The 25,742-nt window shown below is 35.1% G+C and overlaps 1 long non-coding RNA gene across 1 annotated transcript; it reads right to left on the bottom strand.

Annotated features, from left to right (window-relative positions):
- Positions 1-15,758: 15,758 nt before the first annotated feature.
- Positions 15,759-21,426, bottom strand: LOC112610593. Its single transcript, XR_003116434.1, has 2 exons — positions 20,981-21,426; positions 15,759-15,837 (listed from the first exon to the last, which is right to left on the bottom strand). It is a non-coding gene; the product is annotated as an uncharacterized LOC112610593 (long non-coding RNA).
- Between the last annotated feature and the right edge of the window lie 4,316 nt (positions 21,427-25,742).

Raw genomic sequence — 25,742 nt, 5'->3', positions numbered from 1 at the left:
TGGGCAAGCACGGAGACGAGCCACTGCACATAGCCGGGCACACTGGCTACGGTGGGGCAGGCAACTCCAGGGGCCGGCATGAGTGCCAGCTCCTTGTGAGGCTGCAGTTGGACCAGGCATCCTGCAAGCAGTTTCCACACTGGCACTGGGGAAGGCGGTAACACCTGAAAGTTTGGAGACACAAGGAACTTCAATGCCTCAGAAAGGGCCTCACAGCCCTGGCTCAGGGAGCTCCTAGGTCTGAGCTCCCTGAAGGGCTGCAACTTTTTTCTCTTTCTCTCTTCTCTTCCTCTTACCCGTAACCTGGCAAGCAAGGGGAATGTGTCAGTCCTGTTTGTGTTACAGTTCTTTCAGCCTCACCATTCAGTGTGTCCCAAGTTCTTGTCCCATATCCAGAAAGAATGAGGTATGTGGACAAATGGAGGTTGAGTAAGGCGAAGACGAGCTTTATTGAGAGATAGTATAGCTCAGAGGAGACCCACAGTGGGTAGTTCCTCTCCACAGGCAGGTCATCCTGATGAGTGTTCAGCTCTCAGTAGACAGGGGAACCTGCAGTGGGCAGCTCTTCTCTGTAAGCAGGTTGTCCCTCGTTTCTCCACGTCTGACGGAATCCGGGGTTTTTATGGGCTTCAGAGGGGAGGAACTCCATGCTGATTGGTTCATGGATGGCCATGGGTGAGGCTGAAAAAAGTACTGTAAGTTTCCATTCTGGTCTGTCAGCCTGGCCCCAGGCTTCAGGCCATCCCTGACTTGAAGGTGAAGCTTCACTAGAGACCTGCCCTTTTCCTCTCAGGAGACTGCCTGCCACCTGCCGTCATTGCCCAGGCTGTTTGTACTAAAGGACACCTGTAGGCCTGTGCCAAACAGCCCTCAACTCTACTTGGCTTCCATCCAATGCCGTCAGCATCCAAAGTCCAGAAGGGACTGAAGCAGCACTGGAGCTGACGTGTCAGCACTGCTCTGAGCACGCACACCTGACCAGACTGCAGGAGCATCCAGGTTTGGCCTCAACTTTACTCTGAGTTTAGAGTGGGCACTGGATGCGGGAAAAGGCTAGGCAAGGGAAGCAAGCCCTTCTCAGCCTCCTGGGGCAGAAGGGGCTTCTTGGGGCCCTGAGAGTGCAGAGATGCCTGGGTCCAGAGCCACAGCTTGGGTGACTGCTGTGGCGCCTAGGAGGACGCAGTTACTTTGCTTTTGTACTAAGAAGACTGTTAGATATTAAGCTAATGGTGTGACATGATTACATTTGCATTTTTTATTTTTTATTTATTTATTTATTTTTGACAGAGTCTTGCTCTGTCGACCAAGCTAGAGTGCAGTGGCACAATCTTGGCACACTGCAACCTTCGCCTTCTGGGTTCAAGCAATTCTGTTGCCTCAGCCTTCCAAGTAACTGTGAGTACAGGTGTAAGTCACCACGCCCATCTAACTTTTGTATTTTTAGTAGAGACGGGGTTTCACCATGTTGACTAGGCTGGTCTCAAACTCTTGACCTAGTAATACGCCCACCTTGGCCTCCTAAAGTGCTGGAATTATAAGCATGAGCCACTGCTCCCAGCCACATTTGCTAGTCTTTAATAGTAAATTCTGGTTATCAAATGAAGAGTAGGTTGGAGAGTCAGATAGGTTGGGGGCCATTGTAATGATCCAGTGAGACATGGTGTTAGCTTAAGCCAGAAGGTAAAGCTGTAGATGAAGTGTGAAATACTCGAATGAGATTTATTAAGTAAAATCCACAGAATTTTGTCATGGATTAGATAGGGAAGTAAGAAAGTAAAATGTGTCAAGGATATTTTCTAAGTGTCTAGCTTAAGAAATTGGATGGATTGGCCGGGCGCGGTGGCTCAAGCCTGTAATCCCAGCACTTTGGGAGGCCGAGACGGGCGGATCACGAGGTCAGGAAATCGAGACCATCCTGGCTAACATGGTGAAACCCCGTCTCTACTAAAAATACAAAAAACTAGCCGGGCGTGGTGGCGGGCGCCTGTAGTCCCAGCTACTCGGAGGCTGAGGCAGGAGAATGGCGTGAACCTGGGAGGCGGAGCTTGCAGTGAGTCGAGATCGCGCCACTGCACTCCAGCCTGGGTGACACAGCGCGAGACTCCGTCTCAAAAAAAAAAAAAAAAAAAAAGAAATTGGATGGATTTTAGTATCATTCTTTGAGATAGAATACCCTAAATTTACAACATACTATGTGTAATATAGTGCATGCTTGTGTGTGTGTGTGTGTGTGTGTGTGTAGAAAACGACTTCAACTTTTAAACATGGTGAATATGAGGTTATTTTGACATCTCCAAGGGGATATGTATAATGGGCAAAAAATATATGAATTTGGAGGGTTGGAGCCATAAATTTGGCAGTATTTAAATATATATGTGTGTGATATATATATATGTAGTATATATATGTTTGTGATATATATGTTATATATGTGTGATAGTATATATAGCATATATGGGATATGATATATAGTATATCTAAGATATATAGGATATTATATATAGTATATATAGTGGATATACTATATATTATGTACAATATAATATGTGATAGTATATATGATATATAGATAGTATATATAGCATATATAGTGGATTATATACAATGAATATATATAATATATGTATAGTACTTATTGTGTATACATACACAATATATATACACACACACACAGTGATAACTCTGTCTGTGCATGGAACTGCCTCATCCATTACAGAGAACCACTCATAAAGCAACACAGATGGAATTGGTAGATAGCTATGAGGAAGGCTAGGAGAGAATATTGCCACAGACACCAACAGAAGGTAGTGTTTTAATAAGAAAAGTTTGGTAATCAGTGTCAGACTTTGATAGGTATACAAATCGGGTGAGAATTGAAACATACTGGGTTTGGTATTCTAATCAGGGTTGAATATAGGGAAAATATTTCAGTGGAGTGTTATCAGCATATGTAATATCATCTGGCTTCACTTAACAATGGATGCTAGAAAGCATGAAGCAAGTAATCACCATTTTAAGAGAAAATAATTGTGAAATGTGAGAACTAGGTGCCAAATGAAACGTAAAAAACAATGAGGTACATGGAAAAAATGATCACATAACGACTGAGGAGATTTGTTTTCAAAGTAATCTTTCAGAGAATATAATGTATCCAATCAGAATCTACTGTATCAAAAAGAACAAAATATATAGTAGGCAAAATGCTAAGATTGATCATGGAATCTCACAGAGAGAGGGAGAGGAAAAAACACAGATGGGATGTAGAGAAAGAGGAACATTTGTACACTGTTGGTGGGAATTTGTAAATTGGCACAACCATTATGATAACCAGTATGGTGTTTCCTCAAAAAATTTAAAAAATAGAACTACAATATGATCTAGTAATTCCACTTCCGGGTATACATCCGAAGGAAATGAAATCAATGTCTCAAAGAGATATCTGCACCTCTGTCTTATGTTCACTATACCATTATTCACAATCGTCAAATGTGCTTGTGTGTGTGTGTGTGTGTATCTGTGTATATGCACACATAATTCAATAATATTCAGCCTTAAAACAAAGAAAATCCGGCCATTTGCAACAACATGGGTGAACTTGGGGACATTATACTAAATGAAAAACAAAATGGGGGAAGACAAATACCGAATGATCTCACCTGTATGTGAAATCTAAAAAAGTTGAATTCATAGAAATAGAGAGGAAAACAGTGGTTGCCAGAGTCTGGGGAGTGAGCAGGGAAAAATGAGGAGATGCGGGTCAAAAGGCACAAACATTCAGTTATAAGATGAATAAGTTCTGTAGATCTAATATACAGCCTGGTAACTATAGCTAATAATACTGTATTGTATACTTTATCATTTGCTAAGACAGTAGTATTAAGCATTCTTATCAAAAATACACACACACACACACACACACACACACACACAGACACCCACCCACACATAGACATGGTAACTATGAGGGATAAGAAATGTGTTAAAAAATTTGACTGTGGTAATTATTTTACAATGTATACACATATCAAATCATCATGTTGTATGACTTATATACAATTTTGTCAATTATACCTGAATAAAGGTGAGAAAATAAAAAGTAGTGAAAAAGATTTCACAAAAAATCTAATAAAATATTCAAACTACCTCCAGAAAAAAAAAGGAAAGCAGTATTTGGAAATTTGTAAGAAATGAATATACAAACAGAAACAAACACAAAAGGAAAATAAATGAAAACAAAAAACTGAAAAACCTTATTCGAAATATGACACAAGCTATAAACAACACTGACTTGAAGAATTTATTGAATATACAAAGGAGAATACATATGAACTTTAGGCCAGAAATATTCCCATTTTTGTGCAAATTGGTCATAACTTTGGAACCACAAAGAAAACAATGTAATCACAGCCTAAATGATTATTTTAGTCTTTCAGCATAGTGTGGTTGTATGATAATACAAATCAATTAATGTTTACAAAGCTTAGAATCTGCATATAAACAAAACATAGAGAAGTGAATAAAGTTTACCTACACTGAAAGAAAGGTAGATCAGAGGCAACATAAGGGGGTAAAAAGGGGTAGGTAAGTTTGAGGAATATGGAAGGGAGCCAAATATCCAATAGCCAAAGCAAGAGAGAATGAGGGAATGATGGTGACATTTGTTAGCACAAAAAAATGAGGGATTTAAGTATAATATCACATTTTCAAATTGTTAAGCATGAGAGAAGTTAAGCAAAATACACCTAAAAATGTAGGACTTTCTGCCCTATCACAATATCTGTTTTCTTGTAAATAAGCTTTTGTTCTACAAAACTGCACTCTTTAAAAATGACAAGGTAGGAGGGGAAAAAACAGGACCATGGCAAGTCAAAATCATCCAACTACCCTGAGCACTAAAAAAAACAATGATCAGTACCTTGGGAAATAACAGAGCCCAGGCTGGAAGCTTCCCCAGGGGGTATTTAAAAATGTACACAAGCAATAGATTGGAAATACTTGTTTCATGGTCAAAAGGCATGAAGACAGAAGGGGAGTTTGGGATACAAGAAGAGCAACCTGCCATGATTTGAGGAACCAAGAAAATATCTACATATAGATATTCAAAACTAATTTTCTTAAAATAGAGCTGAAAGGGATACTTGATTGTATGGAAGAAAACAGAGTGCTCTTTTCCCTTGAAATTATAGTTCTACTTCTGTTTTATTTCCCCTTTCCTAGGAAAAAAATATAAACAAGTTCTACATTTTTACTAACATAATTTCCCTATTTACCAATATCATGTGAACCAATTGATATTACAGAAAAGCCTTTTTCAGTGGAACAGATTATCATAACTATCAACATTTTGGGAGGAGGTGGAAAAGAGATTTGGGGTATTATATGTCACATAATTTATCATGTATTTCAGCAGTAAGAAAACAGATATTATCTAAAATAGTAAATCAATACATACAATTAATAAACATTATTTAATAGATCAAGGGAACTAAACCATGAGGATGAAGCTGGGCATGGTGGCTCATGCCTGTAATCCCAGCACTTTGGGAGGTCGAGGTGGGTGGATCACGAGGTCAAGAGTTTGAGACCAGAGTGATCAACATAGTGAAACTCCGTCTATACTAAAAATACAAAAATTAACCAGGCGTGGTGGCACGCGCCTATAATCCCAGCTACTCAGGAGGCTGAGGCAGGCGAATTGCTTGAACCTGAGAGGCGGAGGTTGCGGTGAGCCAAGATCATGCCACTGCACTCCAGGCTTGACAACAGAGAAAAAAACAAAACAAAACAGTATTTTTCTCTGGGGAATGGAACTGGGATGTAGACCACTTCATTCAATCATTAGCTCTTTTGTTTTACTTTCTATTTGAGGTATGTTATATGATTTTGATTAAAAATCAATAAAAATAATAATAAATATGAACATTATTTTATCTAACAACAAAGCTTCTAATCCCAAATGGGAAGGATAACTATTTATCTTTGCCCTTGGCCTACCACTTAAACAAACTGATTATTCTAAATATTCAAATTAAAATTTTACTCTGAAGAGGAAGAGTGCTTGGAAATTATCTGTCCCAAACTCTTCTCTAGCTTGCTTTGATCTCTACCCTCCATGAACTTGTATGCAGCAGAGAAGGTGATTTTCATCAGCCTAAAGGAGAAAGCCTTGGCTTACTTATCCCTGACTGTTTTGAAGGAATCTTGAACAAGGTACTTAACATTTTGTTTAAGTTCTGACTGTAGGATCATCATAATGACTTTGCTATATTATTGGAGATATAAAGTTATATATAAATGTAAAGCATCTGTTTATGGTAAGAGTTCAATAAATGGTAATTATCTTCATGTAAATAGTTTAAAAATATGCTTTAAGTTCAGAAACTCTAAGCAAATTTGGTTTGCTTTAGGCCTCTTAAAGTGGAAAAATCATACTTAGTAAATATTTTAATGCACAATTTCCCTGTGCAAATAGAGGCTTTAAGATAATTTAACACTCTCGTTTTCTCAAAACAATTGCTCTTTTTGACTTTACATCATGCGATCTAAGTACCTTATGTACTTCATGCTCAGAGTGCTGAGAGATGATGGTTCATTTCCCTTTCCAGTATTATTCACTTTGAAGTAAACAAGTCCGTGTGAGCTAATGTGCCACTTTAACAACTTTTTTCAGCTATTCACTGTTAAGTCAATAAAGGGAGACTGAGTTTGGCTGTACAAAATTTTTTTAACAGCATATAATCTTCTAATTTCTGAATGGTTTCCTTTTCATAATATTGGCCTTAGCTGGAGTAAAGGGAAAAGGGCATGTATTTTGGGAGCATCATACTTCTTCCTGTCCCGCAGTTAATGAGGCACATGAAGCTTTGACTGGGGCTTGATCATGCATACAGAACAGGCAGCCAAAAAGAGGCACATTCTTCTCTCGCAATGAAACCATCTGCAGCCAATCCCAGCAGGTTTTCCTTCAGGGCTGTAAGCAAAAGGCAAGAATACAGATTGTTTCTCATTCTACACCATTTTAGTGCAGCGAAGGCAAAAGGCAAGGGGGAGAACTTAAATAAACATGTACAGATGTCTTTTTCCAGGTTATTTTCCATTTTCCAAATCCTGTCTTTGAGTTCTATAATTAAGAAGAAAAAATTCTCAGATGAAACTAAGTATATTTTCTTACATTAGAGAAACAGGGTCATGTATGAAGAGATGCACATCTGCCGGGTCTTGATTTTAATCATTTATTTGATAGATGTTTCCAGACAAGCAGACTCAGCCATGACCAGATGTAGCATGTCTCTGTTAATAATCTGAGTTAATTGAGTCTCCCTTTTGCCATTTGCCAATTATCTATGGATCCAGATTGAGAGGTTTTCTTTCTCCTTTTTTCCCCCTCCCAGACAGTTAGAGACACATGAACCTAGAGGTTACCAGGGATAAGAGTGTTATTATGATGTTACTGTAACTGGAAGTAGGTGCCAATGTTTACTTGCTGAGAGCAGTTTAACAAAAAGGAATTCAATAAACTTTCCTTAGAAAGTTTCACAGAAACTGTTGATGACTTTTAAAAGTGTTTTTCCTTCTGATTAAGGAAAATAGAGGGGAGGAAAGGGGAAGGAAATATTAAATGGAATGTATTCACTGCTGAAATATAGATTTTTATTGCTCTAACTGAATGCTTGGTAGAGATTTTCACCACATCTAATAATAATTTTCTCAGTAGGCTGCAAAAAATTAGATTGTGTTTCTCATAATCAAGGCCTATTTATCAAACACACTACTTAAGAATTTCATTGTTGTTGATAACTGGCACATGTTATTTATTTATAAATCTTGCTTAAAAAGATGCATTTTGTTAAAGACATGAAACATTGCAGAGTAAGTGACACAGAGTTTAAGTGATCAGCTGATTATAATCATTCAGCAGTAAAAGAAGCTACTATTGGTGATAACATAGTCTTGAAAAATGTAGTTGACAATTTAATATGAACTACAGACAGAAAAAAAACCAGCATCTTTCAAAAAAAAAAAACAAAAGACAAAAAACAAGTTCATCAAACCTAAATGAAACAAATCTCTAAAAGTCAAGACTATTAGCAGGGAGGTTAGTGTTTTAAACACAAGAAATACCAATGTACTTGAGAATTGTATGCCAGTGTTATTGTTGACAGAATGTTACAAATTTTGAAAAGATAATAGTGTGTCTGAATGATAATCCTAATGAATTTATAAATACTTGAACCACAATCTCCAACTGCATAAAAAGAGTTTTCTCTTTAGTATAAAATGTTTCCTTTTTGGTGATCCTTTTGAAATATGAGTTGGTAGTTCTATATGTAGAGATAAGTACTCATTTTAACTTCATAAAAATGATAAAATAAAGAGGCATTTTCAACAGAAAAGGAAAGTAACAGCAAAAAGCATAAAATACTCTAAAATAAGAAACAATGAAATGTACACTGTATTTTTAGTTACCTTTTTCCAAGTCTATCTTCAGAACTGAAGTGTGAGTTTCTTGGGAACAGACATAACTATACCTTATTCATCTTGAATTTCTAGCTCCAAGTACATTGCCTGACACATAGTTGTTGCTTAAAAAATGGTTTATTGGGTAAATCAAATAAATCAGTAGTAAATGTGGGCAATGACAGCCTCAATATTTTTTCTTCTACACTTGGTAAATGATTAATACATTGGTACAAAAATTTTAGAATTAACTACCCACCTATTCTTAATTCTAACCTGAATTGATATCTTCTTGAAGAAAATATTCAACTTTAATTTGTGCCCCCAAATAAAATGAAAACAGAAGCTGTTGCTCGTACGTTCTTTAAATACAGAGAAAATTCTACTTGGACCGAGACAGAATTCTCACAGAGTATATCATTGATATTTATACATTCAATGTTCTTTTCTATCTTTGGTTTAGACACGTATGAACTCCTTGTTTTAGAGAATTGAACATTATTTCCCTGCCATTTTCTCCCAGTTTCTTCCCTCTCTCCTGGCTCCTTTTTCTTCTTCCTACTTACTTTCCTTTCTTTATTCTTTCATCCCTCCTTTATGTGTTTAAACATTTAAATAAAGTTGGCATGATTTTTTTTAAAGTAGTGATGTTTTCCAATTCATTATGCAAATATCAATTTAGGTTACAGAAAGAATATACTGTTCATGAGAAAGTAGAAAATTATTTTATTCAAGCTATTGCAATAAGAAGAGCACCCCAGATGCTCAGCTGTCCAAAATATCAGAGTGTATTAGTATGGTGGTTTTGCTTTACTTTTAGAGAGAGAGGAGCAGCAAGTTATAGATGGGGTGATTTTACAGTTGAGACGGTTTTTGTAAATTGGAAGAATCTGAGTCAAGAAATGTTTATCTCTTTGCTGTGGAAATAAACAAAGACCACTTAAATAAGAATAAAGGAAGGCTATTTATTCAAAGATTGCTGTAGCAAGTGAGTGAGCCACTAACCATCATTTGCACTTGGCAGAGACTCAAAGGCAGATAAGGTAGTGGGAAAGCTTTATGATGGAAAAGAGGGAGGACTTCAGGTAGGACATAACTGGAGGCTGTTGGCATGGGGAAGGTGCAGACAGACTAATTAGAAGTGGGACATCCTATGTGATTTGTTAGGGGTATATATTTGACTATGCCTTGTTTGGTCCTAAGTTGGATGTGGGGACAATAGTTAGAGAAATTGTCAGTTACTAATCAAGTCTTGGCTGTGTGGGACTAATTATTATGAGGGTTTTCCTTTAGATTCTTGACTAGGTGCTAGAGCGAGTCTGACTTCCTTCACACCTGATTTATAGATTAAAATCGTCTTCGTGGACTAGTTACTATATTGGCTTCCTAGGCTAGTTGTATGCAGATTATTGATCAGATATTCTATTTTGTATGGAGTCTGACCATTGTCTATTTGTTATTCATTTTCTCAATGTCTACCTAGTTTCAGTGTGGAGACAAAAAACAGTTGAGTTAATCATTTATGAGATCAAAAATGGGAATTTAGAGTGTCTATGTCAAGGAAGTCACCTGTGAATCTTATGTGAGATGTAAGGGCAAGGGTGATTCCTTGCAGCAAATCATTTCCCCACAGCACAAAAAGTCGGGGACAAACTTTAGAAAATAAAAATTTGGCGGTGGGATTAAGGATTAACCTTCACTGTTTACTGGGGACACTGAACTTAGGTAAAGTTCATCATTGTCAAGTTTAATCTTAGTGTGTTAAGTCAAATAGGATCTAAGAATATTAAGTACTGACATAGAACAAGATGAGTTTAGTCACTCTTGACCATATTTGACAACAAGGAATCTCTGAAAATGGCAAATAAAAAAAAAAATAACCATCAAAATGTGTATGTGGTTATGAGAATAGGGGATGGCATTTTTAGTTCCCTAAGTGCTCTTCCTTGTACGTCAAGTGCATAAGGAAGATAAGACAGTCAATACTTAGATGTATAGTATAAGCCTCAGCAACATGATTTCCAGTGGGAGGTTTCCAGGCCTTAGGACTGGGGACCAGTCATTGAGACAGCCCAGATAGTGAAACCAAAGAAAGATGTTCTAAGCAAAATTTCCAAAATAAAGAAATCACTACAAACTAGTTTACTCTAAAATTTATATCTGTGGATCAAATCTCACTCTAAAGCTGTTCTGAATTTCTTACCACTAACTTATACTTTTTAGATATTAGGTTTAATATGCTTAGAAATATACTAAAATGTTAACTTCTCTCTCCTGCCACCCTCCACCCGAAACACAGTTACTCTGAGCATCAGTGTGTTAATACGTAATAATCATCTTGCGTAGTTGCACAGAGTAATGTTAAATAAATACTATTATTTTTACCTTTCATGAGTTTTTCAGCAGTGTAGAAAACTAATTCTGCTTCTAGGGAAACATATGCTTTACCTCCCGCCGCCCCCCTCTCCTACACACACAGAAGGGAGTCTCACTGATCTCCCCTCATGGCAAACTCCGCCCCCGGGGCTCAAGAGATTCTTCTGCCTCAACCTCCTGAGTAACTGGGACTACAGGCACCCATCACCACACGTGGCTAATTTTTGTATTTTTAGTAGAGATAGGGTTTCACCATCCTGGTCAGGCTGGCCTCGAACTCCAGACCTTGTGATCCACCTGTCTTGGCCTCCAAAAGTGCTGGGATTACAGGCATGAGCCACCGCGCCTGGCCACGTATGCATTTTTAAGAACAAATCCCTCTAAGAGTTATCCAGTCTGATCCTGTGGAGACTACGCTTTTTCATAGCCATTGAAATATTTTACAACGCCTTAAATTGTAAATAACTGATAGAATTGAAAAATAATATTTTCTACAAATGCTCAAATAAACTCTGTTAGTTAAAGATTCAATTGACTCCCTTCACTCACTGTGGAAGCAGCAGGATTTTTTTTAATTAAATGCAAAAAAGTCCCTGATTTATAAATGTCTGTTTTAAGATTTTCTTTTGAACTGGTTGTAACATCTTACTGATTCTCTCATTAATAATGAGTTAAATAAAAATTTTAACACATGTACACTTCATATTTGTATGAGATAAGTGATTTTAGTTTCTTTGAAATTTTCCTTTAACAGAAGTTTACTTTAAAAAACTTACTCTTAGATATCAAATGAAGCAAATAAAGTCTTAATTTTTAATTAGAAATGTTTCCTTATAATAACTGATGTAATTGACCTTTTTCTAGTCTACTTTAATGTTTCTTTTTATACCTATCTTTAAATATTTTTGCATGATTTTTGAAAGATAAGTTGGTTTTGGTTTGTGGGTGTGTTATGTGGAACTACGGTTTTATTTTTCCCCCAATTTATTAGATGTATTGAGTTTTTAGTCTACTTGGGTAGTTTAAAGTTTTTAATTGCAGAATATTTATTTAATTATCAACATTAGAAATTAACAAATATATTTTAGCTCCTCCAAAATAAAATGAAATATTTAGCATACATTTACTTTCTCTTCTTTTCCCACATTTCCTGGTTTCTGTATATAAAATATAAAATTTTGAAAGTAATTATTCTTAACATTTTATAATGCACAGTCACTTTCAATATTAATTTCACTTTATTCTATCCAAATTTGGAGAATAATTTATACAATTCCATATTTGACTAATTTCAATGTATACTACCATTTCTTTTATATCATAGTTTATCTTTCCTTTTTTTTTTTTTTTTTTTTTTTGAGATGGAGTCTTGCTCTGTCTCCCAGGCTGGAGTGCGTTGATAGGATCTTGGCTCACTGCAAGCTCTGCCTCCCGGGTTCACGCTATTCTCCTGCCTCAGCCTCCGGAGTAGCTGGGACTACAGGCGCCCGCCACCGCGCCCGGCTAATTTTTTGTATTTTTAGTGGAGACGGGGTTTCACCGTGTTAGCCAGGATGGTCTTGATCTCCCGACTTCGTGATCCACACGCCTCGGCTTCCCAAAGTGCTGGGATTACAGGCGTGAGCCACCGTGCCCAGCCTATCTTTTCTTAAATTCATTATTTGAACACCTTTTTAATAGTCAGAAGGTATATTTAAGTACATTTTCAAGGAACGATACCTGAGTACCATACTTGTCTAAGTTATATTAAACTAGATTTGAGAGTCTGGATACACAAAGGGACAATGGCCAAACCATATACGACTATAACACTTTGACCTACAACCTCTACAGCAACTAGTCCAGAAAGTCAACACAAAATTACTGCAGAATCTGCCCATAATAGATTAAACTTGGCCAAAAACTTCCAACTTTCCTATTCTCTTCCCATCTGTAATTCCAACTATAGAATGCCAAATACACTTCCTAAACATATCACATAAGATGCCATAATTTTACTTAACCTTACCTATAGCCTTCCCTTTAACTCAAGCATCCTGGAAACCTTCCCCCTAACTGCCTCCAAGGAGACTGGCTTGGGTTTTTATTAATGCAAAGGTGGGATCAAGGTGAAAATTCTCACGTGAGGGCAGAGCTTTTGTGCTTTAAGTATCTTGCTAGTCCCCAAGAAGGGAACATACAGCCTTCCTACTAAATTGAATTAAATTAAATTACCCAAAGGTGAGGAGGAATGGAAAGAAGGAGAAGTGAGGCTTAAAAAATGAGGCTTTCAAAGTTGTCAGCAGTCAAACATCATAACATGCAGTCAGACTCTTTATTATATAGAGAAAGTAACAATGGAAAGTAATAATAAAAATGACCATAGAAAGTAACAATAAAAATGTAGAAAGTAACAATAGAATGTAACAAGAGAAATGTCTGTAGAAAATAACGATAGAAATAACAATAGAAAGTCTCAGAAATAAATAGAGGAAATAAAGTACAGCTAAGTTGAAATTTTAGAACTGAAATAATAGCTAAAATTTAAAACTGAACAAATGGGCTCCAGAACAGAGTGAAGAGAATGGGAAAATCAGTTAACTAGAAGACAAAATATTTAAAATTACTGAATCTGAACAAAAGGGAGAAAAATAGACCAGAATAAATGCACAGAGCTTTAAGGGTCTCTAGGACCAAAACAAAAAATTGATCATTCATGTCATTGGAGGTCTAGGAGAGCAGAAAGAGGATAACATTTAAAAAATGCTCAAGGAAATAATAGATAAACTTTTCTAAAACACCTAAACCTATAGATTTAAAAACTTGTGCAAATCCCAAACAGTGACTCAAAGAAAGATACATTATAGTCAAACTTTTGAAAACTAAAGACCAGGAAAAAAATCTTGAAATCTGGCCAGGGAGGTGGTTGGGGGTGCGCAGGACAGAAAAGATACCTTACTGGTGGGAAAAAAGAACAATTTGAATAGCAGCAGATTTCTCATTAGAAACCATAAAGGCCAGAAGGAAGTAGCACAACATGTTTTCAAATGATGAAAGAGAAAAAAGATCAATCCACCTGGGCAGTTATTCAGAGTATTGTGCTAAGTAAAAGCCTCATTCTGAAAAAAACTTACCATGGTTTATTATTCAATTTATATACTATTTTTAAATGACTACATTATAGAAACTGAGAACAGATTAGTGGTTGCCAGGGCTTGAGGATAAAGATGAGTGGGTGGTTATAAAGATGCAACATGAGGAATACTTAGTGTGATAAAAATGTTCTCTGTTAAACGGGTACAAGAAAAAACAGGAGAATAAATAAGACCTACTATTTGATTTCACAACAGAGTAACTATAGTGAATAATAACTTGTACATTTTAAAATAACTAAGAATAAAGAAGTGTAATTGGATTTTTTGTAACACAAAGGATAAATACTTGAAGAGACAGATACCACATTTTCCATAATGTGGTATTTCACATTGCATGCCTGTATCAAAAAACTCATCTACCCCATAAATATATACACCTACTATGTATACACAAAAATTAAAAATGAAAAAATGAAAAAAATTTGTCTTGACTGTATCAATGTTGATATCCTGGTTGTGACATTATACTATAGTTTTGCAATACATTACAACTGAGATAAACTGAGTAAAAGGTACATGAGATGTCCCTGTACTAGTCTTACAATTGCATAACTTGAATTAAATTTTGTAATTAAACAAATGAAACATAACTAGAGCTTTGCTTGCATCTATTTTATCCTGAGTTATTTTCAACACTGGATACAGATTAGAAGCCCAACGTACAAAAAAATACTAATAGTTGGCTGGGTTCCATCTCAGATCAATTAAATCATAATCTGTGAAACTGTGTCATGAACAGGTTTTTTGTTTTGTTGGTGTTTTACTTTTTAGCATAGATAATCTCAAATATAACAGTATAATAAAAAGAACTTCCCATATGCACATCACCCAGCCTCAAAAGCAACTAATATTTTGTCTTTGTTTTATTTATATCATCTGTACTATCTTATTTTTTTCTTTATTTTCTCTGTATTCCTTTTTAACTTTTTAAAAGTTAAAGTTGGGTTATTTCAAAGAATCCAATTTAAAATTGGATAATTTTAACTATACGTTCTTTTCTCTTTTATTGGGTTATTTTAAACAGTAAACATATTTTCATTTCACTCATGAATACTTAAGTATCAATTTCTTATAAATGCAATGTTTTTAATATAATCCTCATTCTGTTATAACACATAAATTTAACAATAATCTCATGATATAAAACATCCATCATCAAACACCCAATTCACACTCTAATGTTTTCATTTTATCAAAGATGTCTTTTCATAAAAATCCACATTTCTTTCTTTTCCTTTCTTCCTTCCTTCCTTCTTTCCTTCCTTCCTTCCTTCCTTCCTTGCTTCCTTGCTTCCCTTTTCTTTCTTTCTTTTTTTTTTTTTTTTTTGAGGCAGAGTCTCACAGTGTTGCCTTGGCTGCGGTACAGTGGCACAATCTCAGCCTACTGCAACCTCCACCTCCCAGGTTAAAGGGATTCTTGTGACTCAGCCTCCCAAGTATATTTCATTTTTTAACAATCACTTTAATCACCTTAATTCTCAGGTCAATATCATGATGGATTTTTCTCTTAAACTTTTAACCAGCTTATTGTTTGAATCATGAAACAAAGTGAGTTCATACATTGTAATTAATATATTATTTAAAGACTGTAAATTCTCCCACAAACTCAATTTTCTTCTAATATTGTTCTTAAAACATCATTTTGCATATTTTATAGCATTTTCAAGTCTGGATTTTGTGTATTACATTCTAGTGTTGCCATTTAACATGTGTGTCTGTCTCTTATATTTCCTATAAACTAGATATACAGGCTTGATAAGAATAATACTGGGCTTTTTTTTTTTGTTTTTCTGGCTGAACTTCTTCAGTAGTACTCTTGTACATTTCTCTTCAGTGTCACAAAATGTATAGTTGTCTCTCCTTTCGCGACCTACGGAAAGAAAAATAAAAGTTGATTCCCCCTATTCCCATTATTTTTAAAAGCTTGAATAATGGTAATATTTTATTATTCCTTCTTCATTTATTAGTTCGTAAATATCTACGAAGAAACTTTTTTAAATCACTAGTTGGTAACTAAAGGAATAGTAATTTTAATTTTATATACTATTTTCCAAAACAATGAGAATTAGTTTCCTGAAATTACCCTATGAGGGTTTTTTTTTTTTTTCTCCTGTTTTGATGGTTTTATTTAAATGAAAATAAAATGTGCACATGATGTGTCTACTGATTTTTTTCTCTGCACAGTCTGGCATTGGGATTGGTGACTCTGATGGCCAACTGCACTCTGAGCTGCTCTTTCTGTGATGGCTTTGTGGTTCTTGGAGGAAACATTGTAAGCAACCTCAGCAGATTAAGATTTATTGCACATCAGAGGCATTTCCAGCTCCTTGGCTTTGTGGACCGGGAACTTCTGGAAGCCACTGGGCAGCATGTGTTTTGTTTTCTGTTGCTTCCATATTTAGGGCATCTAGATCCAGCCCTTGAACCTTCTACAAACCGTGTTGTCAATACTTCTGGGTTATCACCAGGTACGCTTATTTTTGACATATCGTCTGACTGGCACCAGATGAACTTCTTGGTCCTCTCTTTTTGACGATCTTGTGCAGGGTCTGAGTGCAGCCATGGTGCCAATTAGGAGATAGCTGCCACCTCTCTAGGCAGTGCTGAGATTTTCTTTTCTTTTCTTTTTTTTAACATTTATTTGAAGCTCAGGGGTACATGTGCAGGTCTGGTACATAGGTAAACTTGTGTTGTGGGGGTTTCTTTTAAAGATTATTTCATCACCCAGGTATTAAGCCTAATACCCATTAGTTATTTTTCCTTATCCTGTCTCTCCTCCTGCTCTCCACCCTCCTATGTGCCCCAGTGTGTGTTGTTTCCCTCCTTTTGTCCATGTGTTCTCATCATTAGCTCCCACTTATAAGTGACAACGTGCAATATTTTATTTTCAGTTCCTTCCTTAGTGTGCTGAGGATAAGGACTCCAGCTCCTTCCATGTCCCTGCAAAGGACATGATCTTGTTATTTTTTATGGCTGCATAATATTCCATGTTGTACATGTACCACAGTTTCTTTATCCTTATATGTTTGTTTTGGAGTGCTAGTATGACTTCATGGATTTAAACATTTTATGTTTTTGAAACCATTACTTGTTCTCCAGATTTATGTTTAAATGTTTTCAAATTTGGCCTGTGATAAGCTATTCAATTTGGTTCCTGCATCCTTTTGACTGAACCCTTGTAAACGTCTATACATCTTATTTTAGATATGAAAGGATGTTCCAGGACAGTTTTGTACACTTCATGCTCATATCTAAAATCTAAAAATTCTTGGTTTCTTTAGTGAGTAATGATATTTAAATGCTATAATATGGACTCTAGCAGTACTTATTACTTTTGGGATGGTCAATGTTTCTAGAACTCTTTAATGCTAGAAATATATATTATGTTTTAAAATATGTTAAAAGTTCAAGTGTAAAATTAAATTTAAATTCAGAACCATAGGTGTAATCAGTATTTTTTTCTTTTCACACTACATAGACTCCAACATTATTACTTTTTGCTAGCTCAGAAAAATAATTCCACAACACTACTAACAATGTAATACTGAAATTAGTTTAGAAAACTCTGCTCCCATTTTTTGGGCAATCACAACAAAGACTCAAGTAAAATTATTGCATTTTAAAGTTACTTGAAGTAGTTTCCTTATTTGAGTCATTCTGTCAACTCAATATATTTGTTTAACTTTTCTTTTATAAAGAGGTTACTTTTGGGCCGGGCATGGTGGCTCACACCTGTCATCCCAGCACTTTGGGAGGCTCAGGCGGGTGGATCAATTTAGGTCAGGAGTTCGAGACCAGCCTGGTCAAAGCAGCAAAACCCCATCTCTACTAAAAATACAAAAATTAGCCAGGCATGGTGGCACATGCCTGTAATCCCAGCTACTCAGGAGGCTGGGCTCAAAAACTGCTTGGACCCAGGAGGCAGAGGTTGCAATGAGCTGAGACTGCACCACTGCCCTTCAGCCTGGGTAACAGAGTGAGACTCTGTCTCAAAAAAAAAAAAAATAAAAAAAAGAAAGAGATCACTTGGTTACTTTTATAAAATTTAATTAAACGAAAATCTTTGCAAAAATAATGTAAAGTTTTTAAGACAAATTTATATAATATAGCACATTCAAAAACTTTAAGTTATGGTAAAGACTTTTTATATTCACATTAAAATTTTCAAATGAATTTCTATTCAAATGGCTGTATAGATAATAAATATTAAGTGAAATGCAACAATAAACTGCTATCACCTCACTGATGACCCTTTTAAAGAACATATAATGCTCTTCAATGGGTCTTTTAAATGTGTGAAGTGGTTATTGTCACAATCTTTTCAAACCCACACTAATTCAATGAGGCAACTGATTTGTTTTATGCGACCACCAGAGCAGGCACCAGAGAAAAGGCAAGTAGGCAAGGTAAAAAGAAACTTTATTAGCTAGCCAATGCGAAGGAAGAAAGGGCGAGGTTCACCGGTCTCCGGTGGTGGAGGCCGAGGAAGTCGCTCTCGCCTTATTGGGCGAGGTTCCTAGGTCCGCATATGAGGAGGTGCCGAGGAAGTTCACGCCACGCGCCTGCTGGGAGCGGCTTTTCTGTCTAAGGCTTGGGAGTGGGAGGGCAATAGGCGGGACACGGGTGTGTCGGGGGCGTTCTGTAGGTGCGGCCAGGTAAGTTTCGGTTTCCTCCATCTGACGCCATGTTGCACCTGCACAGTTGGTCTGTATTTTTCCCAGGCGCGGGTTGCATTTTCCCACGTGCGGGTAAGTTGGTGATGAAGAACCCGGAAATGCGCCATCTTAGTCATCTTTGTCCTCTCCCCGCGTCCAGACAGCAACTTTATGCTTTACCAGGAAATTTCATTATTAGCTGCTGGCTAATATCTCCTCTTTATTTGATTATATCAAGGTTTAAATATCTATTTCAAATGCAACAGAATTTTCCATTGATATGTTAGAACTTTGTGTTTGCTACTTCTCCCTTGTGAATACTAGACTATTTTAAGCAAAAGTATAATTCTTTTTTTCTAGTAAAAAAAAAATGTTCTCTTGAGTACACATGGACACAAAAAAGGGAACAACAGCCACTGAGGCCTATTTGAGGGTAGTGGGAAGGAGGAGGAGGATGGAAAATCTACTATGCGATGGGTAGCATATCTGGGTGGCATAATAATCTGTACGCAAACCTCTGTGATGTGCCATTTACCTGTATAACAAACCTGCACATGTAGCCTTGAACCTAAAGTTTTTTGAAGTTGTCCTTTTTTAAAAAGAATATTTGTTTTGGATTTCTTGGGGCTATATATCCTGGAAAAATAATACTAATTTGTCTTGATATCTATAAAATACATTTTTGGTCTGGAAAGTAGATTAGACTTAACTTATGGACTGGATTATCATTTAAATTTTTTTAAAAAAGATCAGTGTTTCAAAGTTCTAAGTAGTTTCAATTTATTTTTGAAATTGGAAACTTTTAAAAGTTGAATCTAGTTTTGGGGGGTATATAAAAAAATGCATATGCAGTGCTGGGACAGAGCTTCCCTTTCTCCAGAGTTTTCCAATTTTCATCCTTGTACTACACTGTAATACTTAGCCATAATGTTAATTGAAAGGTAAGCAGCCTTAAGGACTCAAAATATATTAAACTATAAATTGTGGGTGAAAAGTATGGAGTATTTTGTTCTACCTTCCACATTTAGGCAAAAATAAATTGAAATCAAGAATAGAAATAATTTAATATCTCATGAGACAATTGCATTGCTTATTAGATTTAATAGAAAAATAACTGTCATGGTGGGACAGAAAGTCCAGAATTTCCAAAAATCTAGAAAATATCTAGGTTGTCTAGTCAACATGATTTAAAATGTTCTTCTAGACTAAGTCAATCTATTGGCAAATTAGAGATGAAGATTTAAATTAAGAACCAAAAAGTTAGATCGTACTACTTGTAATGATCACATTTGTTAAATAATAAGAAACAACCCCATGGAACATATCACAATATTACTTTACTATGCATCATTCATTATCAGTATATTTGCATAAAAGCAAATTCTATCAAGTCTTAGTTTGTAAGTCCTTATCCAAGGACGCATGTTTTTCTATCCAAATCTATAAGGCTATAAAGCTGAATACCAGAGTCTTTAGGAAAAATTCACATAATATGAATAATTTTCTAAATAAATAAATATTGTATGTATAAATAATTTCTAGAAATAAAACTTTTGCTTTGATATGGTATGGCCTGGCTTGGTATCCTCACTCAAATCTCATCTTGAATTGTAATCTCAACATGTTGGGGGAGGGACCTCATGGGAGGTGATTAAACCATGTGGGCAGTCCCCCCATGCTGTTCTCATGATAGTGAGTTCTTATGAGATCTGATGGTTTTACAAGGGGCTTTTCCCCCTTGGCTTGGCACTTTTCTCTCCTGCCACCTTATGAAGAAGGATGTGTTTGCCTCCCCTTCTGCCATCATTGTAAATTTCCTGAGGTCTCCCCAGCCATGTGGAATTGTGCACCAATTAAACATCTTTCCTTTATAAATTACCGTCTTGGGTATTTCTTCATAGCAGGATGAGAACAAACTAATACATGCGTGTTTACTTATAGGATCATAAAACATCCAAAGCTGATGACTTGCAACCATTAAAGTTTTTAAACATAATTACTTATTCTATTCAGTAAATGAAATATAGATAAAATAGTTATTTTATAGTAAAACATAATATCACACTAAAAAAAAAGAATTTATTTGATATGTTTATTTGTATAAAGCCAAAAACGATCCAATTTTGTCACAAAGACTGCAATGTAAAATTACTCTCTGTAAGATAATAATACAAAACAAACATCTGAATTCTATAATTTCTTTTTAAATTATTTTTGTAATTTGGAAACATAAGCTGGAATTATTATTTATTCAAATCTACATATTTATTTTTAAATAGGCTTTTAGATACTGAGAGACATAGATATCTTTTAGCTTACAAAAAAAAAAAAATTGATACTATAGACTAAGAACATGACCTTAATCAAGAAGTTTCACCACATGGTTCTCTGAAGAAGTCTGGATACTGAGGGATGACACGATCCCTGGGTTCAGCCTGTTCACCATCTCAAAGGGATCGGAGTTGGCATTTAGCTGAATGTGGAGCAAGAATAGACAGACTGCTATGCTGCTCTTCTGTTCAACAGCCTCATCACAAAGGACAGGTTCAACTTGGTGCAGGGTTTTGTGCTTGTCAGAATAGAATCCTACAAAAACATAGACAAATGTCATCATGAAAGCAGATATAGAACCTGTAACCTTCATAGAAAGGGCTTTGGAAAAAAATAAGTCACAGGTTACTGCCTTTTGACATCTCCCCACAAATTGGCCATGAAAGCTGTTTCCATGGTGATTTTACATCGAGCCATGACCTCTAATTCTCTCAGCTTTCCAGATTCATCTTTCCATTTACTATAACCTTCAAGATATGTTTTATTATGCATAATACGATATTTGGTTGACAAGGTTTTATTAAACTCATTTTGATTATCCAAGTTTAAAAAATGGGGACTAAAAATAGCATAGTTGATTTCAGTGTTAAAAAAAAAAGAGACTAAAGAAATTCACCAATGATTGAGGCTTAGCTCATTCAAAATTGCTGTGAGACCTTGAAAATGTCATGTCACCTATCTGAAAGCAGGCTCCTGTTTCATTAACCATACCATTTTTGTTTGTCTATAACATCTGTAGCAAGTCTTCTAAGCCAAACATCATAAAACGTTATAATATGAATAATTTCTTTTTACCATTACATGTTACATAAATGTCTGTTGATTTATTCCTTTGAATAAGGGCAACTCACATTCTGAAATATTTGATAATGATAGTTGTCAAATAAATAGCAATTTTGACACTTGAATTAGAACAATGAAATAGGCCATAACACAGAAGAATACATTCATTGACTTAAAACCCATCATCATGTATTAATATGTCTGAGAAAGTTAAAAGCTAATCAAATGCAATTTTAATATCAAAGAATGTGCCTGATGTCAAAGCTAAAATAATAACACAGTGAATAAAATAATCAAAAAGAAAATAAAACAACAATTAGATATTGCAAAATAGCACAGTTTCTGACAATGCAGAAATGATGACCTAGTCTAATCACTGTATTAAATCCAGAATACTACAGTTCAGAAAGTCATTTTATAGGGTTTTGCAGAGTAGATATTTGCATATTGTATTTGAAATTGAAGCATAGAATTAAACTCTGTTAGTTCATTTACCCTCACTTGTTCTGATAAAATGTTTCCTTACAAACCACTTCACTCCATTAATTATACATTTTCTGCAGCAATATTTGAGATCATCACAGAATTTTCACTGAAGCTGAAAATTCCAATGAGAGAATTCTTTGGATATCATTGGATAAAAGGAGGACACTGGAATGTGACAATGAAGCATGATTGTAAATCTTCTACTTTGCATTAGAAGGTGTTTTAAACCATGTCTATAAATTTCTTTCTTTAACTATTGTCTTGCAAGCTAGGAAATGTTGGTATCTGAGAGTAAGTCTTGTTATTCACCGAAATTTATTAAATTAGGCAAGTCAGTTTATTTCCCCAGAAAGTGATGATTTTGAAAATGTGCTGGTGTTGGCTTGTGTCACCTCAAAATAGAGTAGATGATTCCACACTAATAACTTGGCAAAAGACAAATTTCTTTTCTACTACCTTTTCTTGAGCTTGACATTTAGTGCACTTTAGAAAATCCAAATTGGCTAATTCTTTGTTTTGGTTCTTCTCGCTTTCATTTTGCAAGCTGGTATAGAATGGCGGTGCTACTCAAACTTTAATATGCATACTATCACCAGTGGATCTTCTTGAAGGGCAGATATTTCTGATTCAGTATATCGGTGGTGGGAATTTGAACTTCTCTGCATTTCCATCCATTTCCCAGGTGATGCCAAAGCTGCTGGACTGTGGATCATACTTTGAATAGCAAGGATTGAGAGGCGGAAACCTACTGGAAGCAGCATCTCTTACTGCTCCACTCCATTCACCTGGCTGGGGACACAGAAAAATAGCGGTGGTTGTTGAAAGAGTAAACCAGCTTGGCAAAATGTGTAGTTATTTTAGATCGTAGGCAGGAAAAAGCCACTAAAGATTTTCACTGGAAAAGAGGAATATTAACTTTTCTAGCTTTCAGAAAAGTGAACATAAAATGAATTTTGAGCCAAACATCATAAACAGTAAAAGCAATAGTAATAATACATGTGTATTGTGTGAATATAGGGCACAGATGATTACTACACCAGGATTGCTGCATTCTGATCCCCTGTCTGCTGACAGTGGATGTATGTAGTCTTTTCCAGCAAGCACTTTGAATTTCAGGAGAGCACACAAAACAAACAAACAAACAAGCAAAAGAGGTAATAAAAAGATCCAACAGCCTTGTGGAAATCATTGCTACTTTTCTCTGTACTAATAATTGTTAAATCAGTTTGCAATACAAAGGAAAATTTTTCCTCAAAGTCTATGCAAAGGTAATTCAACTCAGACATCACAGGCAAAAAACAGAATGGGAAATGTAAAAAGTTTACCAGGTGTAATTGAATGAAGGACAAGTTTCCTAATCTCTTTTTTACTGTGTTGGAGATATATTTAGGAGAATTTCCTAGTCTGCTTTATAACTTCCTCTTTGGCCACTTTCTTGACCTGGAATCACTGCAAAAAGAATATTAGAGCACAGTAATATTGTCCACAGCAAATCTGTCTAGCTGTTCTCATGTCCTCCGGCATGCACCTAGCTTTGTAACTCATTTCGTTTGGAAATGAAAAAAAAAAAAAAAACAAAAAACAAAAACAAAAACAGAATATTGCTACTTCCTGAGTTACATTTAGGGCATGATGTTGTTACTAAATTTACCTTCTTTCACAGTAACATAACCTATGCAATGAGATTTTTTGAGAAGTAATTTTATTTTAAATAAGCTTTAGGATAGAGGCATTTAATCTTGGAAGATATAATTTGCTGTCTTTCAGACATGCTATAGTTGGCGGAAGAGATTACTTTTGTCATGCTGATAAGAAACATGCCATGTGATGTACTATATCATATGAAGTGTTGTTATTGTATGACATAGACATCAAATAACACCTTCCCTCAAACCATCCCATTGTGTATGGACTGTCAGGTTGAATTAATGAACAATAGCAACATATAGGTTTCAAACAGACCTTTCAAAAATTGTGAGCATTCATATTACATATTTTTCTCAAAGAAGCTGTTTCTTATGTATTTTATGTTAAATTTGAAAAATATATATGCTTTGTGTGGATTCACTTTATAATGTACTTTTTTCTGAAATTGTTTAATATTTACTTTTCAAGTTTTAGAATTGCAGTAAAATCCTATTGTAATTGCCAATGTTAGTGTTTCTCTGGTTGTGGTTTTTAAAAAATGTAAACCAAAAAATCATTAGGACATCTAGTTATATAGCTCTTAAGCTCATTCAACAAATAATTTTATTTGAATTTAGAAATAAAATATGAGCTATTTTCTTGTATTTCATTGTCACAAAGACAACAAAAACACCTGTCAGCGGGTATTCATATTACCATAACAAATAAGTATGCCATACTAAATTCAAACTGTACATGATACAAGCCTGCCATCTACTGACTACTCAGGAAATAGAAACCTACTTAGAAGAAATGGATGAAACACTTCACAATTAATATTTAAATTTAAATTGGATAAAGTAATATTCTATATTTGACCAGTTTTCAGTTCATAATGATAAAAACACCTTAGCCCAATAGTCTTAGGAGTAGATTAGTATCCTAGTAATTAGCTATTTAAAGACAATGTAAGTAACACATTCAAATACCAATATAGTCAATTTTTCTAATCATTAGCACTGCATTGAATCATTCTTGAGAAAAGGTGACTTCTAATGAGAATAAATAATTTGAAGTTTCTTAACTATATCATAACCTGCCATGTTAAAAAGTAGTAATAGAGATTATAAAATGTTAAGTTTATATAAATCCAATGCTTACTCAGTGATGCAAAAACCTAAATAACAAAATATTGCATAGTGGACAAAACATATGTAATCACTAGCATTTACAATGATAAAGCTTTCCTTTTACAAAGAATGAAGGTAAATTTTTTTGAAAAATTACTGGACGTGTGCATGTTATGAGTCTGTTTGAATAAAATATTTTTGATATCACTTTAAAAATCAGAAAAGACATACCATATATGTCTATGTCAATGCTCATTTCTGTATATTTAAACATGCACAGAAAATAATATTTTGATTAAAAATGGTGGTTATCATTAGGATAGAAGAAGGATGGGGACATTCTTATATTAAGGCCTTGTTTAGGAGTAAAAACATATTAAAATAAAATAAAAGTCACATAGTCAACCATGTTCTACTTTACTTCCCCTTGTGTCATCAAATTCAGTACATAGTTATATTTTATTCAATATTTAAATATTCATTTTTCTCATCAAGCATTTTTATTTGAAATGGAATTGCGATAAACAGTTATAGGAACGTGACTTTCAGGATTTTAGTTTAGTTTTGTTTTTTAAATGACAATCAAAATTGATAATGTATCTTTAGAAGTATATATGAATGCAAACAGCAAGTGGTACAGAAAAAAATTTTCATTAAAAATTTAAGATAAATTTTAAATTGATCAAACAAGCCCAAAATACAAAATCAACAAAATGTCAACCTTTAATAATATCTTGGTCATTATCTGTTGTTTAAGTACTTCA

Source organism: Theropithecus gelada, chromosome 17 (assembly GCF_003255815.1).
Source record: "Theropithecus gelada isolate Dixy chromosome 17, Tgel_1.0, whole genome shotgun sequence".
Lineage (NCBI taxonomy): Eukaryota > Metazoa > Chordata > Mammalia > Primates > Cercopithecidae > Theropithecus > Theropithecus gelada.
Note: the sequence above shows the minus strand (reverse complement) of the source record. Positions and strands in the feature narration are given on the sequence as shown.